Source organism: Silene latifolia, chromosome Y, assembly GCF_048544455.1.
Source record: "Silene latifolia isolate original U9 population chromosome Y, ASM4854445v1, whole genome shotgun sequence".
In the NCBI taxonomy this organism is placed as follows: Eukaryota; Viridiplantae; Streptophyta; class Magnoliopsida; order Caryophyllales; family Caryophyllaceae; genus Silene; species Silene latifolia.
In genome coordinates this window covers 365,741,075-365,756,050 of record NC_133538.1, presented here as the reverse complement: position 1 = coordinate 365,756,050, position 14,976 = coordinate 365,741,075, and the positions used below count along the sequence as shown (strand labels likewise).

Genomic DNA, 14,976 nt, shown 5'->3' with positions numbered 1-14,976 from the left:
TTAATCAATACTTCATCCGTCTTCATACGAATAATGTAAGAGAGAGAGAAGAGTTGAAGAGAAATTTTTCAATGGGATTGGTATGTTTTCAGCGGGAGTATTATCCGTGTTTTTGTTGGGTTTTGTATGTTTTTTTTAGTTCAATCTCAGCCATTAATTTCATCTTATTTAAGGGTTGAGATTTTAAAGCACAAACTCACCATAAAAACCAAAATCACGAGATTCCGCCTATATATATATATATATATATATATATATATACATAGAGGCAATTTCAAATGAGTCCACTGTTGGAGTCGGTGTCCTCTACAAATTAGTGTGATAACATTTGTAAATCTCTTACAGGTTCACAAGGGTATACTTCGTATATTTAATCAGTTGATTAACGTTTACCTAATAACGGTTGGTTTGCTAGAAAGTTTGACGTTATTATCATACAGATGGCAGTGATCAACTGGTCCCTAAAGGTCACACCTATAGGACGTATTTGAGAAATGTGGTTATAGAAATATAATTACATTGATTCCCAAAATGACTAAAAAGTTAGTCAATGTGTTGATGAGATAATTATTTAATGAAAATTAAATAATATTAAGTTGAGACAAATTAACTGTCAATTCGTAAATTAAATATAATAAGTTATATTTAATTAAATATATATAAGGTTAGTTTGGACGAATTAATCTGTTAATTCGTAGTTAAATATAATCAGTTGTATTTAATATCAACAAGTTGAATGTGTCATAGTGGTAATAGTGAGGGTACACAAGCCAGGAGGTCATGGGTTCGATCCTAACTAGCATAATCAAAGGTAGTGACAATTTAACACACTTTAGGAGGTTGTTTCTTTCCTAATTGATTAAAGGTAGAGAATTATTTCATTTCTGACCTAATTCTTTTTAGATTGATTTCTAGCCTAATCAAAGGGTATATCTCAGATCGTCTTGGGTGCAACTAATAGGCGAATATCAGTTTTGATATTGTTCTTAGGCCAATTTTGCTAGGACCTGAGGTTAATTCTAAATCCTTTTACTTTTGTTTATATATTTTATTTTATGATCTTAGATCATCTTTATTAAATCGTTATAATCCTTCATGTTAAAGGGAAATATACAGATTATTTCCCACATCCACCTAAAAAAATAAGTCCTTAAGTCCATTTCTAAGCCATTAGATCTTATAAAATTGATGGTTGGGATTAAAAGGTAAAGCACACCCACCAACTAGTAATTAATGACCCATTAACTTTTCTCTCTCATAAATTTAATTCTCAATTAACCAATTAATTATATTCTCTTTTTCATCAACTTGTTATTTCCATTTCAGACTTCCAAATAATTGCTTATAATCAAAATTTTTCAAACCCGCGTAAAATGAAAACGATTTTGAAAAAAAGCTCCGTAAATCTTCATCCGGACTCCGATTAAGACGAAATAAAAGTCTAAATTTATTATTTTTTCGAGCCCGTCGCAATGGTAATATTTTCATATACCATTGAGTTTCCAAAATTTTCAGTATTACTAATTACTTAACTTACACTGTTTGAAGTTCTACCCTTTATTTTTGAAGTTATACTATATCCGTTTGAAATTTCATCATATTTATTTGAAATTAATTAATTAATCTAATCATATAATTGAAGTATCAGAATATCAATTGAAGTTGCTTGAAATTGCACCATATCTTAATTGAAGTTACAACATCTCGGCTTGAAGTTACACAATATTGATTTAAAGTTACACAATACTCCGTAATAAATTAATATAACAAAATATTAATTGAAGTCACACAAATAACAGTTTAAGTTACACAACACTAATTTAAAGTTACACAATATTTACTTAAAGTTGCACAACTAATGTTTTGAAATTACGCAATACAAATTTAAAGTTACCCAATATTTATTTAAAGTAACACAACTAACAATTCGAAGTTACACAATTTTTATTTAAAGTTACGCAATACTAATTTAAAGTTATACAACTAACGATTTGAAGTTATACAATATTTATTTAAAGTTTCGTAATACTAATTTAAAGTTACACAAATATCAATTGAAGTTACACAATATCAATTTAAAGTTACACAATATCAATGGAAGTTACACGACTAATGAATTAAAGTTACACAATATTTATTTAAAGTTTCGCAATACTAATTTAAAATTACACAAATATCAATTGAAATTACACAATATCAATTAAAGTTACACGACTAATGAATTAAAGTTACACAATATTTATTTAAAGTTTCGCAATATCAATTGAAGTTACACAATATCAATTAAAGTTACACGACTAATGAATTAAAGTTGCACAATATTTATTTAAAGTTTCACAATACTGATTTAAAGTTACAAAAATATCAATTGAAGTTACACAATATCAATTAAAGTTACACAATATCAATGGAAGTTATACGACTAATGAATTAAAGTTATACAATATTAATTTAAAGTTGCACAATACTAAATAAAGTTACACAAATATGAATTGAAGTTACATAAATAACGATTCGAAATTACATAATACTAATTTAAAGGTACACAAATATGAATTGAAATTACATAAATAACGATTTGAAGTTACACAGTATTTATTTAAAGTTACGCAATGCTACTTCCTAACGTTACAATTAGCGCTCATCATCACCGCGACCACCATGGAACACCACTAGAACCACCAATGAACACCATGAACCCACCACATAAAACACCATTGCACTCTTATCGTCTTAGTCGCCCCTAACCACCATTAGCAACTCTTATTTACGAGGCTAGTGGCAGATGTATAAAAATCGAGGCTAGTATTTGATGCGGCGAAGACTTCGATCCTGCGTACACAACCACCATCAGTGGAAACTTCAAACTTCAAGCAAGGAAATCAAACAAACATAAAATTAGTAGCCGGCCTTATATTTTTAGATGAGCATTATTTAATAGTGACAATAAAACTATAATTTGATAAAATTGAATTTAGTGTACTGTATTTCTACAACAAATTGACAACCAGATGAAAAGTAGTAAACAATAGGAAATTATCTCCCTTTTTATTTTCCAAAACCCAATAACTCAAGTCCACTAAAGTAAATTAAAAACAAGACCATATAGAATGATGACTTCGACTAAAAACAAGATCAAAGTAAATTAAAATCAAATACGTACATCTAAGATTAAAATCACCAAAATATTTAAGATCTAAAGCACCATAGGAAATTTTACTTTGTTTTTAATACATCTAAAATTAAAATCGCAAAATAGTTTGATAAAAAAAAAAATCATAGTTGTTTAACATGAAATAAGACACACAAATAGATGGCACAATTATAACACAACACCATAACCATTTTAGCAGCCGCATACCTCGTATTCAAATCGAGACCGAGACTGCCACCGAAACTAGCCAATTACTGACCCCCTTTATTTTCTCCCTTTATTTGTTCCGTTGTCGCTGAGTCGTTGACAAACCCGCTTTACTAATTCCTTGACAGAAGATTATTGTTTGACTGAAGGAAGAGAGTTGATGGTGTTTGTGGTCTGATTGTGTTTCGAATAGTAGCTTCATGGTGGAAGCCCAAAGGTGAGATGATGGATGATGATCAGTTTAGTGAGATGAAAAAGAGAGATTGGGTTAATAGGAAATGAAAAAGAGAGATGAGATTAATCGTAAGAGAGATGAGATTTATGGGGAATGAAAAAAAAATTGGGAACTGACGAAATTTAATGTAAGTGGATGGATGGGTGGATATGTTTTTTATTTTAATCTCAGCCATCCATTATATTTTCATCTAATGGTTTAGATGAGGACTTATGGACTCATCTAAACTAGATGGACTTAGTTGAACCTAATTATATATATATATATATATATATATATATATATATATATATATATATATATATATATATATATAGGATCCTATGAGAACCCCCTTCCCATGAGAACCCCATGTTCAGAACTTTAATACCAAATGTCCAGAACCCAAAAACACCCTTTATCGCCACCATAGTCGTACCACACTACATCATTATCACAACCATCCACGCCTACACAAATCACAACCATTCCCGATTACCACCACCACCCACATTTGCGTCAATAGCCTACCACCCAAACCAACGCCGCTACTGTAACACAATAACCACCATTCTCCATGCACTTCGACCAATATTTTCGCATAAATGACCATCATCATCGACATTAAAAACAAATACAAACAACCCAAAAAGCTAAATTACCTCCATCGTTACCGTCGATCATAAAATCGACACCGTTAACCAAACTCTATTCACCACCGTGAACAACCTGGTACTCACCATTGGCCGCCAATCACCACCATCAACCACTACAGCCTCATACCCCTCTGTTTTCCCCTTTTGCTGATCTCCTATTCGTGTCGCACCAAAACCACCACCCCTGCTCCCTCCTCCTTCCATGGAGCCCAGTGTAGGCCAAGACCACCGCGTCTTCCCCGCCGCACCGCCGCAAGCCGCCGCTTTTCTTCTTTCTGTTCATCTCGTTATATCGTGTCCCTTCATTTTTCTCATCTAAATCGCAAGTTAAACTAGGAACCTCCATGATCTGTGGATAATCAAATACAAATTAAAAAGTGATAATAATTTACTTGTACCTAGTATGGATTTATCATCCTGCATAACTACAAAATCAGCACTTTGATAATAACGGTAGACAACTTCATTATATTTAAAAGCACCATTTGTGAAAATCTGGTTCCGTGACACAAAACAATTAAGAGGATATCACGTGTGTACCTGAATTAGAAATTGAAGTACCATATTCTCTTAAATGACTGAACCTTTGGTATTAAAGTTCTGACCCCGACGTATAAAAGTTCTGAACCTTTGGTACATAATTTCTGAACTTGAGGTTCTCATGGTTCTCATATGAAGGGGGTTCTCATGGGATCTCAACCTATATATATATATATATATATATATATATATATATATATATATATATATATATATATATATATATATATATATATATATATATATATATAAATGAGATCAACTAAGTCCACCTCCTTTAGATAAGTCCATGAGTTCTAATCTTATCCATTAAAGTATAACTAAATCAAGGGCCAAGATTAAATCTCAAAATAAAAGGACTATATAAAAACACAACAAAACCCTAACCTCTCCATTTCACTGCCTTAGAAAAAAAAATTCTCACTTCTCTCTCTTCCTCGCTTTCTCTCTCCAACTCCATAACTACACCACCTTCGCCCCTCTAAGCCACCACCCCAACACCACCACTTCTCCCTTTTTTTTTCCCACCCACCCCTCTAATCCTCCCTCTTTCCCCGTGCTACCTCGGCCACTACCCCCGACAACACACAGATCCGCCATTCGTCGCCACCAGCCCGCCCGCCACCGTCACTTGCCGCCTGCTTCCTCTACTCTTCTTGTCCTCCACTGCCCGACCGCCTACTCCCTCTCCTCTTCTCTTTTTTTTTTGTCGGTTGTTGGTGATGGTGGCGTCAGGTAGATGTCATGGCGACGTTGGTGTTGTTGTTAGTTGTTGGTTGTTGGTTGTTGATGGTGATGTTGTTGGTTGTTGATGGCGGCGTGGTACTCGTTTTTTTAGATCTATAGTTGGTGGTGGTGGTGGGTCATTTGTGGGGATAGGGATGGTGGTGATGTCGTGGCCTTTTCCAATTTTTTTTTCCAGATTGGTGGTACGTGGTGGCGGTTGTTGCAGGGGCGAGTGTGGTGGTTGGTGGTCAGAGGTGGTGGTAGTGGTTTTGTGGTCATGGGTCGGGTGGTTGGAGGAGGTGAGGGTGGTGGTTGTGGGTGATTATTAATATAAAGTTTCAGCCGCATGGGCTAAAGTTACGCTTATATGGACTAAAGTTACGCTCTGATACGGACTAACTATACTCGCCAAGGACTAAAGTTTCAAAAATTATGGATAAAGTTACAATCGTAAAACAATAAAGTTACCTTCATAAAATTACAGTATTTACATTACATAAAATTTATAAATCAGTAAAATTAAGTAAATTAAAATTTTTACATTAGAAATTGTCTAAAAAAATTAAAAGTTTCAATTTTTAGCATTAAAGTTTTACTCGTAAAACATTAAAGTTACCTTTATAAATTTGTAAAATTAAATAAATTCAAATTTTTATATTAGAACTTGGTTAAAAAAATTAAAGTTTTAATTTTTAGCATTAAAGTTACAGTCGTAAAACATTAAAGATACATTTATAAATCAGTAAAATTAAAAAAATTCAAATTTTTATATTAGAAATTATTTAAAAAAATTAAAGTTTCAATTTTTAGTATTAAAGTTTCAGTCGTAAAACATTAAAGTTACAATTATAAATCAGTAAAATTTAAAAAATTCAAATTTTATATTAGAAATCGGCTAAAAAAATTAAAGTTTCAATTTTTAAAATTAAAATTTCACTCCTAAAACAGTAAAGTTACATTTATAAATCATTAAAAATAAAATTTCATAACATAAATTTAAATTTTTATTTATATAATGACTTTAAATATTAAAGTTATAATTGTAAAGAATTAAAGTTACACTCATAAATTAAAGTTTCATTTATAAAACATCAAAGTTTTCATCTTAAAATTTTAAAATCTCAACCATTAATCTTAGAAGATCAATGGCTAGGATTAGACTTAGTGGACTCACCATTTTAGGTGGACTCATTTGAACTTATATATATATATATATATATATATATATATATATATATATATATATAGAGAGAGAGAGAGAGAGAGAGGCCGGATCCGGTGAGGCCGTTAATTATGGCGAGGCGGCCGGCCTCACCAAATTGTTACATTGGACTGATTTCCAATTGTTCATTGGGCTGGAAATTTGGGGTCTTTCATAATCTTTTCATTTAGACCAAAATACTTCCTCTCTCTAAACTAAAACAGGCCCAAATTCTCTCACTACAAAAACAACAAAACAATTTCCCGCAAAGTTCCCCAAATTTTTCGTTTTCGGAGAATCAAAGCAGCCATTTTCATCTAAACAACATCGAATTAAGCAATTTCAGTAGAAAATTTCATCAAAATAAGCAATTTTAGAAGAAGATTTCATCAAATTAACCAATTTCAGCTAAAGATTTCGAGCAATTTTGAGCCAGAGAAGCTGCTTATCTACGCCTAGAACTGGAAATTCATGTTGTGCATCTGAATGGCCTGAGTAGAGCATTGTTATTGAAGTATACTGTTTGATTGCCTTGGAATGCATAATAATTTCTTCGATATGTACTCCCTCCATTTCAATTTTCTTTAAAGAAAATTGAAAAGAACTTCCATGGTGGTCAGTTTAGTGATAAGTTCAATGGATATGGATCGACGGAAGTCGTCTTACGTCAGACAGGGTTAGCTGCGTAAATCATTTTGTTGAACCATACTCCATCCACATTGCACTTCATCCTGACATCTTTATCTGACATTTTCCCCGATTCGTCTTCAACGACTTCCAAGACTTTCCTACTATGTCGTCAGAACCGTACTTCATCCTCATTTGCTTCCTCATCATCCGATCTTATTCAATTTTGAGGTAATTTCATAATTTTTATCAAAATTGAGCATATTCATATAATTTTGTTAATTCAATAATAAATTGATGATATAAGGCTCGATTGATCGAAAAATTCAATAATAAATTGATGATATAAGGCTCGATTGATCGAAATTGAACGATTTCGTAAATTCACAATTGATGAGCGATTTCGTAAATTCACAATTCTCCACTGATAATTTCCGATGTTGGAAGTGCCTTGACAGCAGAGAGCAATCCCTTTCAGTGGTAAAGATTGAGTGTGTGAGTGAGTGAGTACCTTTTCATTTTTTTGGAATTCCGTCTTCTTTAGTTTAGTTGTGCTACACTGCTAATGCTTACTTGGTTGAGTTGCTCTGTTTACTAAACTGAAAATAGTCCTTAATATGAGTTGTGATAGTTAAATAGCATTTGTTGCTTAATATAGACCAGCTGATGTTATAAATGGACTAGTACTCTGGCGGAGAGCCAGCTCAACAAAGTAATCAATTAAGTAATTCAGCTCTAAATTTAGGACAACATTTCCGTACATGCTCATATTTTGAGTACCTATACAACCGTTGTCGAAAAACATGGGACTCTTGTGACTTTTCCATGTTGCCATAGTTGAGTCCAGTTGCTTATGCAGACGTGGCGTGATGTTCTGTTCGTAGTTGAGACTTCATGGACATCCTCATTTTAGCAATGAGAGTGGTTTTTTTTTTTTTTTTTTTTTTTTTTTTTTTTTTTATTATAACATTTTGCATATCTTCAGCCAAGTGCCATTGCTTAGTTGATTATTTGTACAAATTGGTTTGCCAATGTGATTGTTTGTTTAGCATTTAATCAGTGACAGATAATTTCTACTGGAAATCAGAAGTTAAGTCTGTCATTATCAGTTTAGTAGCAGCTGACGTCCTCACTCACTCGAATTGCTGCTAGTTCATTGTTGTTGTGGTAAAGATTGAGTTTTGCTTGCTTTAATTTGTCATTATCGTTTAGTAGTAGTGACGCGCACATGTCCGAATGTTCTTCGGATTATAAGCCTGACTGTTGATGGAATCCACATAATCTTCCTTCACTGATTCTTTGTCAAAGCCGAAACACGAGACTGATCTGCATTCATGAGATTCTTTTGGCAGATTCAGCTTTTGGCCATAAATGGTTGAATGCATGCATGAGATTCTTTTGGCACATTCAGCTTTAGTTCTTGACCTTGTTTTATGAATCTCAGAGCTTATTTTGTGAACCTAGAGGATAATATTCTGAAACTTGGTCATAAGTGGTTGAAATCACCTATTTTGCTCTTTTTCTTATTTTGTGAATCATAGGCCTTGTTTTGTGAATTTTACAGCTTGTTTTGTGATACTAGGAGGCAATATTGTAAAAATTATTCATAAATGGTTGAAATTATGTATTTTACTCTTTTTTTGTGAATCTCAAACCTTGTTTTGTGAATCTTAGAGCCAGTTTTGTGAACCTAGAAGAAAATATTACGAAACTTTGTCATAAGTGGTTGAAATCACCTAATTGCTCTTTTTCTTATTTTGTGAATCTTAGACATTGTTTTGTGAATCTTAGACCTTGTTTTGGTCATCATAAGTGGTTAAAATCACGTTTTTTGCTTTTTTTCTTATTTTGTGAATCTCAAACCTTATTTTGTGAATCTCATACCTTATTCCGTGAATCTTAACGTTTTGTTTTGTGAATCTCAAACCTTCATAAGTGGTTGAAATCACCTAATTGCTATTTTTCTTATTTTGTGAATCTTCGGCCTTATTTTGTGAATTTTAAAGCTTGTTTTGTGAAACTGGAAGGTAATATTGTAAAAATTATTCATAAGTGGTTGAATCTACCTATTTTGCTTTTTTTTTTTGGTAAATCTCAGACCTTATTTTGTGAATCTTAGAAGATAATATTCTCAAACTTGGTCATAAGTGGTTGAAATCACCTATTTTACTCTTTTTCTTATTTTGTGAATCATAGGCCTTATTTTGTGAATTTTACAGCTTGTTTTGTGAAACTAGGAGACAATATTGTAAAAATTATTCATAAATGGTTGAAATTATGTATTTCACTCTTTTTTTGTGAATCTCAAACCTTGTTTTGTGAATCCTAGTGCCAGTTTCGTGAATCTAGAAGAAAATATTACGAAACTTGGTCATAAGTGGTTGAAATCACCTAATTGCTCTTTTTTTTATTTTGTGAATCTCGGACAATGTTTTGTGAATCTTAGACCTTGTTTTGTGAACCTGTAAGTTAATATTCTGAAACTTCGTCATCATAAGTGGTTAAAATCACATTTTTTGCTCTTTTCCTTATTTGGTGAATCTCAAACCTTATTTTGTGAATCTCATACCTTATTCAGTGAATCTTAACGTTTTGTTTTGTGAATCTCAAACCTTCATAAGTGGTTGAAATCACCTAATTGCTTTTTTTTCTTATTTTGTGAATTTTAGGCCTTATTTTGTTAATTTTAAAGCTTGTTTTGCGAAACTGGAAGGTAATGTTGTAAAAATTCTTCATAAGTGGTTGAATCTACCTACTTTGCTTTTTTTTTGGTAAATCTCAGACCTTATTTTGTGAATCTTAGAAGATAATATTCTCAAACTTGGTCATAAGTGGTTGAAATCACCTATTTTACTCTTTTTCTTATTTTGTGAATCATATGCCTTGTTTTGTGAATTTTACAGCTTGTTTTGTGATACTAGGAGACAATATTGTAAAAATTATTCATAAATGGTTGAAATTATGTATTTTACTCTTTTTTTGTGAATCTTAAACCTTGTTTTGTTAATCTTAGAGCCAGTTTTGTGAACCTAGAAGAAAATATTACGAAACTTGGTAATAAGTGGTTGAAATCACGTAATTGCTCTTTTTCTTATTTTGTGAATCTCAGACAATGTTTTTTGAATCTTAGACCTTGTTTTGTGAACCTGTAAGTTAATATTCTGAAACTTGGTCATCATAAGTGGTTAAAATCACGTTTTTTGCTCTTTTCCTTATTTGGTGAATCTCAAACCTTATTTTGTGAATCTCATACCTTATTCAGTGAATCTTAACGTTTTGTTTTGTGAATCTCAAACCTTCATAAGTGGTTGAAATCACCTAATTGCTCTTTTTCTTATTTTGTGAATCTTAGGCCTTATTTTGTGAATTTTAAAGCTTGTTTTGTGAAACTGGAAGGCAATATTGTAAAAATTCTTCATAAGTGGTTGAAACTATCTATTTTGCTTTTTTTTTTTGGTGAATCTCAAACCTTGTTTTGTGAATCTTAGACCTTGTTTTGTGAACCTGTAAGTTAATATTCTGACCCCACCTGGCCATAAATGGTGAAATCACCTATTTTGCTATTTTCCTTATTTTGTGAATCTTAGATCTTGTTTTGTGAATCTTAGACTTTGTTTTGTGAACCTATAAGTTAATATTCTGAAACTTGGTCATCATAAGTGGTTAAAATCACGTTTTTTGCTCTTTTCCTTATTTGGTGAATCTCAAACCTTATTTTGTGAATCTCATACCTTATTCAGTGAATCTTAAGGCTTGTTTTGTGAAACTTGATCATCATAAGTGGTTAAAATCACCTATTTTGATCTTTTCTTTATTAGGTGAATCTCATACTGTGTTTTGTGAATCTCAGACCTTGTTCAGTGAATCTTAGAGCTTGTTTTGTGAAACTTGATCATCATAAGTGGTTAAAATCACGATTTTTGCTCTTTTCCTTATTTGGTGAATCTCAAACCTTATTTTGTGAAACTTGGTCATCATAAGTGGTTAAAATAAATGGGGGTATGATTTTCTTTCACATTCTTTCAAGATGGAATGAACTAAAGCAGCACATATTCAAAAAAACCGCAATTAATTTTGTTCCTCAACATGAAGGTGGAAAAGATCGAAGCTATATACACAACTATACTAGTACAGAGCAAAATACCAAAGTGACAACTATTTCTTTTCAACAGAGTGATTAACCAAAAAATGGAAAGTTCCAAGGTAAGGACTAGAGCACTCCTCGAGAATCAATTTCTTCAGTCGTTCCTCTAATGGCAGGGGGAGCAGAGATAAGGGAACAACTCACATGATGAAAACTAGTGGAATGATTTAATTATTTTAAAACCAATTAGCTCAAATGGCAGAGCGTTGTGTAATGCACAAGGTGTGGGTTCGACTCCCATGTTGGTTATTGATTTCGCATTCGTTACTTCAAAGCCTAATTGGTATTTCTCTAGTGGACTTTTGGGTTTTGGCCTTTTCTGTCATGTCCAATTGCACCCAATTTAGATAATTTCTAACATTGACTTTACAAAGGACTCAAAATTGTAATCCTTTGCTCCTTTAGTGGCTCTGCACGACGTTTTGGCTTATGCACGTCGTTTGTGCACATCTAAGTTTGAGCTTCTTCTACTCATCCTCAATTTTGCACATCTGAGTACGGATTTGGCTAACTCATCCTCAATGTTATTGTATTTAAGTTTAATACACTAGATTCTTAAATTAACTAGGCTATATGAGATTCGAACTCATACCTTTGTGCAAGATTTGCACATTGCTCTCCCATTTGAGCTAATAGCCGTTAAGATATATGAGTACATAACAAAGATTAAATAAGGGGAACCTTAAGCTAATAGTCTTTAGATATGCAACAATGAAAAGACTAACCTGCGATTGAGTGTCAATGTGATGAACAACCCTAGATTCATTACCATATGACTCCGTGATTGTAGAACGGGCATCAGGAACGAACTTCTGAAAGTCTCTCTCACATTTTGCTCAAGTGAGATTCTTGTTATTTTCATTGATGACCATACAATTATTGCTCCGTCCATAAACGTCTTGTTGTTCAGTTACAGAATTTAGGCCACATGGATCGCAACCAGGAAAGTCAAAAATCACAACCAATTTCGTGAGCAACTTATACTGACTCTGCGGCTCTATATAAAATGAAATGAATTCCCTCTCAAAACAACAATAACAAAGATCGTAATCGCCCAAACAGTGGTTTCAGCGGTCTTTTTCTACGCCTTAATGCTAACTACAGAGATTTCTATCTAACTTACAACTGCTCCAAACTGGTCTCAACTCTCACTCTCACATGTAATATTGTACTATCTACACATAAAAAAGACGAATGTTTCTACGTAGGCTAATCCGATTATCAAAATGTTGGCAGTGGTTCAGCACATCATCTAAAAACAGACGATCGGTCACAATGTCATCTATACGAATCGAAGCAATAACCTAAATCAAACTTCCAAAGTAAACCTTAGAAAACAAGCCACGGACCCACGTTAACTTGGCTCCCTTTCTCCCATAGCAGATTTCCTCATAAACCTTACCTCCACATAAACGGTACCCTAGATGGATGCACATAATCAAACTTTAGAATGACAGAAATTGTGAAAAAAACTATTGACATACACTAACATATTCCTTTCACGACGCAAAAATCACCACTAGTTCGTACCAATATCATACCAATTCAAATTTCAGCAATATTTATTATAACTATATTCTACAAAAGGTTAAAATTACAATCTAAACAACATGAACGAGGGTAAAATTACAACTACGATTATATCCATTATAACTATATTCTACAAAAGGTTCACACACTACACCACAAAGACCTACTACCATTACGATCATCCTTTTAACTTGAAAATTTAAGTCATAAGCAATTCTAGTGAATACTGAAAGCATAACGGTAAAGCCGAAGCAATAGCCAGCATCTCATACCATACAGTGATGTATGTACTCCTGCTCATATAAGATCTGATCACAGTGACCAAACGAAGCTGACCAACATGCCAAAAAATTAACGCCCACGGCCACGACCTCTGCCCCTTCCACGCCCCACAGGTCTCCCTGCCATTTACGCCAAAATAAAGACATGATTACAAAAGACAAAAAAGATGCATAAACTAATAACAAATGACTGGCACAAAACTTAAGAATGGAAAATGTAACAAAAGAAATCAGTGTCAAAATAACATCAACAGAATTAGTAAAACCATCAACTCCTACAATAAATCTAAAATAAAGACAGAAACCTCGGAAATGACGAACAAATCAAGTAGATTAACCTAAGAAGATAACAAATTGCTGGAACTGAAACTAAGTGATACCGCACAAACTAATAACAAATGACTGGCACAAAGGAAGTATACGGTTTTTCAATGGTCTCGTGTAAAACAGCCTTACACAAAACTAACTGTATACGGAAACAAATACTCCCTCCCTCCACCGATAACAATTAAATTGCGATGCAGTATGGGAAATTAGTTAATCAACTAGGGGAAACAAACACTCCGTCCCTCCACCGATAACAATTAAATTGCGACACAACAAAGCGGAAATTAGTTAATTAACTAGGGGCAAAATTGGATATTCACTGATTCAGACTGAGTCTAACCTTGACACAATTAGCAGCTTCAAAGGCAGCCTCAGTCGAAACAGCCGGAAACGGTTCGACTTCAAACTCGAGATCACTATCGTCATCAGAAGGTGAAGAAGAAGGAGAAGGAGGAATCGGAAGCGGATGTCGATACGCTAAATGACGCCATAGCAATTGAAGCTCAGCAGCAGACTTTATACCACTACTTGTCTTCTTCAACAAGTTTTCCCAATTTATCTTTACCGATGGATACTGCGCCACTTCTCGCAGCACTAATAATATCGTCGATGCCGGACACCTATTTTTAATTCTTTAATTAATTAATAAGAAACTAAATTGAATTGTCCCAATCATTTGTAAATACTCGCTCCGTCTCAAGATTGGTACGGAGGGAGTAATAGAAAAGGTAAACAAATGATTGAGACGGAGTGATTATAAATTAGAAATGAATAAGAGAATAAGAGAAAAAAAACCGTTGGAGGAGAGAATAGGCGTCTTCTTCGGTGAATTGATTTTATGCGTTCGTGCTCGATTTTGATCAATAACGATTAAAACCTGCATTAAAATAAATTAATTAGTAATGAAAGTACAGTGATAATGGCGAAAACGAGATGAATCGGAGAAGACGGAATGAAAATTACGGATGAATTGAAATGAAAACTATTGAATCGAAAGTACCTAAGTTGAGGAGGATAATGGCGGATGAAAAGCTCACTATCAATGGCGGTCGGAAGCTCGGCGTTAATGGCGAGTGACGAGATGAAGATGAAGCTGAGCTGAAGAGAGAGAAGGAGGACACCGTAAATGGCTTTGAGATGTAAAGTGTATGTGTTAGATAATATAGGGACATGTGTCATAATCTGATGAATTTACAATTTTTTAGATCCAATGGTTTAGAATGGGTACAGCTACCTCACCCTAAGAAGGGTGCCTCACATGATTCAATCTCTCTATATATATATATAGTAATAAGATCAAGTGAGTCCTCCTCTTACATGTGAGTCCATAAGTCCCATTATGGGCCATTGGATCTTGAAAATGGAGGGC

At 33.4% G+C, this 14,976-nt stretch overlaps 2 long non-coding RNA genes across 2 annotated transcripts; both read right to left on the bottom strand.

Annotated features, from left to right (window-relative positions):
- Nucleotides 1-2,468: 2,468 nt before the first annotated feature.
- Nucleotides 2,469-3,715, bottom strand: LOC141633945 (uncharacterized). Its single transcript, XR_012538715.1, has 2 exons — nucleotides 3,362-3,715; nucleotides 2,469-2,832 (listed from the first exon to the last, which is right to left on the bottom strand). It is a non-coding gene; the product is annotated as an uncharacterized LOC141633945 (long non-coding RNA).
- A 9,292-nt stretch (nucleotides 3,716-13,007) lies between these two features.
- LOC141633944 (uncharacterized) lies at nucleotides 13,008-14,484 on the bottom strand. The gene is made up of 2 exons (XR_012538714.1): nucleotides 14,403-14,484; nucleotides 13,008-14,227 (listed from the first exon to the last, which is right to left on the bottom strand). It is a non-coding gene; the product is annotated as an uncharacterized LOC141633944 (long non-coding RNA).
- Between the last annotated feature and the right edge of the window lie 492 nt (nucleotides 14,485-14,976).